We start from the raw sequence: 5,314 nt of genomic DNA on the forward strand, positions 1-5,314 counted from the left end.
TATAACTTGTTTTACATTGAACCAAAATCTAATCCTCGTTCTATATAACTCTTCAACTGTTCAACTTTTAAACTGTTATCAATAGCACTGAATAACCATTACCAGAGTCTTCACCATTTTCCATACGCTATGGTTTCAAATCTCTCCTACTAATTCCACTCTGAGTTGCAGTTTATTGTTATACAGCACTAGAGCTGACTATAAGAGGTGATGTCACTACAATGGTACCACTTCCCTTGTTCTGGATCCTTCTTTTTTTTTTTTTTTTTAATATAGCCTAATATCTTAGCTATTCTGGCAGCTACCTATCACTGATTCACCTTGCAATCACTAAAACCTCAACTCTTCAACATGTAGTGCCATTAAATGATGGCTTTCCCTCTATATACTTAATGGATTTATTAAACCAAGTTTAAGATTTCTTTTTCCTGTGGAACCTCATCTTGTTAGATTTTAGCCTATTGATACATCTCATCTAGCTCAAGTTGAAACTTATTGTCATGCAATGTATTTCTCCTATATTACATCTTTTATTAATACGTCACCAGTAAATATGACCCCAAAATGCTCTCATGCTAATCTTGAAAAAGACAAATGCAGCAACCCAGTGTATACCAACGTAGTTTTGTAATGCTTCCAACAGGACAGATATACAGAGTAATTTTCAAAACAATTACTATGGATATTACGTGTTGAGGTAGGAAATGTAAACAGGCTCAGTATTGGAAAGACAGGTCTAAAAATAATCTAAAAGGAAATTTGTAGTAGTAATGGGCAGGGAAGGAAGGCGGATAAGAGAATAGCAAAGATAAACTCTCCTTCATTTTGTCTAATGTCAAAAAGAACAGTTCTGAAATGCCTCAGGTTTTGAATTTACTCCCTAATTTCAGTTCCAGTTAAAAATGATTCAACGGGGGGGATCCCTGGGTGGCTCAGCAGTTTGGCACCTGCCTTTGGTCCAGGGTGTGGTCCTGGGATCTGGGATTGAGTCCCGCGTCGGGCTCCCGGCTTGGAGCCTGCTTCTTCCTCTGCCTGTGTCTCTGCCTCTCTCTCTCTATGCCTATCATGAATAAATAAATAAAATCTTTATTTAAAAAAAATGATTGAACAGGTAGTTTTATATGGGGTTTAAAATTTTTCATTTTGCTTCAAATGAACACATGAGAATTGTAAACTCATTTAGAATACTGAACGTCTTAGGTATGCAGTACATAGAAGGCTTCAACTGTATAGGGCCACATTTCTCTTAAGTGTTGGGTTCACAGAATTTGATAGTATTCTTGACACTTTCATAATCTGAAATCTTTTCATAATCAAAACAGTTTAGGAGAAATACATTTGGATTCTATGTTCAGCATTGTTAATTTATTACATTTTTTGACTCATTCAAGCCTTTGATAACTAATGATACGGAAATGACTTAACCTGTAGTACTAAAGTTCTATGTAATTCTAAGTTTAGCAGATAGGCCAAGTTTATCACTATGATTGTTCACTTTAACTGAAATAATTATATCGATAAAAATAAATTCTCAATTATAAGAACTATAGTAAAAAAAAACTGTATCAGGGGCAGCCCAGGTGGCTCAGCGGGTTAGCGCTGCCTTCAGCCAGGGGCGTGATCCTGGAGACCCGGGATCGAGTCCAAAGTCAGGTTCCCTGCATGGAGTCTGCTTCTCCCTCTGCCTGTGTCTCTGCCTCTCTCTCTGTGTCTCTCATGAACTCTTTTTAAAATATAAACTATGACAGGAGTTTTATAGTATGTAAAATTTCTGGCTTTCCAAATGTTATAAATTTCTTTTGACATTTTTTGAAAACTGTCCAGATTTTGCAAAAAAAAAAAAAAAAAAAAAACTGTTGAGTGTATTATCAACAAGATAAGTATTCATTATTCATGTTATAATTTTTTAAATGGGAACAGAAAGGCCAGATGATATAACTAGCATTGCTGAGAAAATACCAATATATCACCTACTACAGAAAACCTGAAGCAGTGATTCTGTTTTGAAACCTTTGTTCCTCCTATGGATTATCAAGTCATATGTTTCTATCATGGTACTTAACAGTCATAGGGAGTATATGGGAGCAACAAAAAGATTCACCCCCTCCTTCCCCTGCCAAAAATACACATAGACCCCACGCACTTGAAAAATAAGATCATCTGGGTAAGGCAATTTCTCAAAAAATTAAACAATTACCATATGATCCAGCTATTCCAATTCTGGGTATATACCCAAAAGAAGTGAAAGCAGGGATTTGGAAAGGTATTTGTGCGACCTATGTTTATAGGAGCATTACTCATAATAGTTAGAAGGTGGAAACAACTCAAGTGTCCATTGACAGATGAATGGATAAACAACATATATACAAACAATAGACTATTATTCCACTTGAAAAGAAATTCTGACACATGCTACCACACTGGATGAACCTTGACGTTAATGCTATGTGAAATAACCCAGTCACAAAAGGACAAATAATTGTATTATCCCACTTATATGAGGTATCTAGAGTAGTCAGAGACCTAAGGGTGGTTTTCAGGCGCTAGCAGGAAGGGGAAATAGAGAATTAGTGTTTAATGGGTACCGTTTCAACTGGGGAAAATGAAAAAGGTTTGTAGATGGATGATAAAGATGTTTACGCAACAATGTGAATATACTTAATGCTATTGAACTGTACACCTAAAAATGGTTAAAATGATAAATTTTGTTGCATATATTTTACAACAGTAAAATAAATCCTTTGAAGGTAAATTTGTTAAATAAGCATAATGGCTCAGCAAGTAAAAAAAAAAAAAAAAGCAAAATATCTTCCAAGGATGAGACGTGACTGATTGTATTACCATTAATGAAACGATTTCTAAAGAGATACTTGTCAGCAAAAAAAACTCTTTAAAAAGGAGAAAGACAAACGACTATTTTTAGCACAATCCAACCCATGAAGAATGTAAGACAGGGGGGACTCAAAAGAAATGCATCAGGCCTGAAATATTAACCATTAAGAGCCCCAAACTCATTTCTATTGCTTCCATTCCATATTTGTCAAATTCTGATTATAATTTGGATCTGGCTTTCACTGTCATTTGCTCAATACAGAGAAGGTGAGGACAGTAAACTTAAGTAACCTACCTCCTTCATCATTACATTTTTTTTTTTAAATTAACACATCAGTCTATGGTCTTCACAAAGCAGTTTCTGAGCAGATTGAGTGTGTGACAGCACCCAAGTCCAGTCACTTCCAGATCTGACAAACCAATGTGAAGCCTAGGCTCTGGGTACTTCTGTGGCAAGGACACCACCCTCCCCAAGGGACTTCCCGCTCTGGGCGCACACTTTCCATAATGCTGCATTGTAATCACCTAGTGTTAGTCTCAGTTCCTTGAAGATAGAGAGTGGATCCTAACTTTTATCTCTAACAACTGATGAAGTTCGTAAAGAATCCAATCAATAGGGATCCCTGGGTGGCACAGCGGTTTAGCGCCTGCCTTTGGCCCAGGGCGCGACCCTGGAGACCCGGGATCGAATCCCACGTTGGGCTCCTGGTGCATGGAGCCTGCTTCTCCCTCTGCCTATGTCTCTGCCTCTCTCTCTCTCTCTGTGTGACTATCATAAATAAATAAATAAAATTTAAAAAAAAAGAATCCAATCAATATGTAATAAATGAAATAATAAATGAAAATAGAATCCAATTCAGTAAGATGTAATTAGGAAATGAGTGTTGCAAAGATTCTTCAACATATAATTTTCCTCTGAAACTTAAAAATGAAGAATCAGGCAATAGCACAGACAAAATGGGCATATTTTGATTCTGGATTCCAGGGGAAGGTACAGTAGTCAGGCCGTATTTCTCGGGGACCGTCCAGGAGTGGCACTCACACCGCGGACGTAAGTCTGTGAAGGCCCAGTCAGGCCTCTCCACCAACAGTAAAGGGCACGGAAACCATGGCTAGCCAACCCCGCGGTCCTGGTAGAGGCACCTATTCTTTCTGCTGCTCACGTGCCATCACCCTGAGGAAGAAGGAGCTCCTCCCTCCTGCGTCCTAGAGGTCAGGTTCCCGGTGAGCGGCGTTAGGGCCACAGCAGCGCCCGGATGGAGTCCGCCAGGAGTCCCGCGGCCCGTGATCCCTGAGGGCGTGGAGAGACGCACCTGCCGCGCGAAATTCAAACTAGGAAAATGCCACAGGTGGGAGGTTTTGTTTTGTTTTGTTTTGTTTAATTCATGAGAAAGAGAGAGAGAGGCAGAGACACAAGCAGAGGAAGAAGCAGGCTCCATGCAGGGAGCCCGACACGGGACTCGGCCCCGGGGATCCCCCAGGAGGGAGGTTTTTATGGTCAGACTAGATTTCAGCAGTTAACAGAAAGGAACCTCTAATCATGCAGCCAGGATAACTACTTTTTCTTGACATTTGGGTCTTACTCTTTTTGTCTTCTGTGGGTCAGCCGCACGTCCTAGGGGAAAATAGGAGTTATTTTATCTTGTGGAAGTTGAGGAAACAAATTCCAAGAACTGTGTGGCCTGCAAATCCAGCTGTGTGGTCCAGCTGCTTCATCCGGGAGATGAGGGCAGCAGGCACCTGGTGGCGGGGAGCCACCGGGCGGGGCGGCACCGGGCGGGGGACACCTGGCGGGGAGGCACGAGGGGGGGGTGCCCGGCGGGGAGGCACCTGGCGGGGGACACCTGGCGGGGAGGCACGGGGGGGGGGTGCCCGGCGGGGAGGCACCTGGCGGGGAGGGGCACCTGGCGGGAAGGCACGGGGGGGGGTGCCTGGCGGGGGGGCACCTGGCGGGGGGGGGCACCTGGCGGGGAGGCACGGGGGGGGGTGCCCGGCGGGGAGGCACCTGGCGGGGGACACCTGGCGGGGAGGCACGGCGGGGGGTGCCCGGCGGGGAGGCACCTGGCGGGGAGGCACGGGGGGGGGGGGGGGCGGTCGGCACCTGGCGGGAGACACCTGGCGGGCACAGCACAGCTGTCCCCCGAGGTCGCGGTTCCGCCCGTCATGTGTCCCGCCCGGGACCCCCAAGACCTCGGCGGTCCCGAGCACAGGCGCGTGTCCCCGGGCGGCCCCGTGACTCCCCGCACCAAGCGCCCGACGGCGTCCGGCAGCACACGGGGGCCTCCTGGCTGGGTCGGCTCGCCGGGGCCGAGGCCCAGCGGGCGAGGAGCGCCTCTGGGGTAAATGTGTCCACGCCCGGGGCGGCAAGGTCACGGCAGTAAACGCGAACCCCAAAGGCCCACAACCGACCCAAGCGCTGAAGGGGGCCCGGAGCGCGTGCGCGTGCTCGGCGCGGCCACGACGGGCGGCGGCGTCTACTCAC

At 45.2% G+C, this 5,314-nt stretch overlaps 1 protein-coding gene across 4 annotated transcripts in view; it reads right to left on the bottom strand.

The window, feature by feature from the left end:
* The window catches only part of PMS1 (PMS1 homolog 1, mismatch repair system component), a 107,118-nt gene that overhangs the window by 101,385 nt on the left and 419 nt on the right, over window positions 1-5,314 (bottom strand). The window lies entirely within an intron of this gene.

This window comes from Canis lupus, chromosome 36 (genome assembly GCF_048164855.1).
Source record: "Canis lupus baileyi chromosome 36, mCanLup2.hap1, whole genome shotgun sequence".
Taxonomy (NCBI): Eukaryota; Metazoa; Chordata; class Mammalia; order Carnivora; family Canidae; genus Canis; species Canis lupus.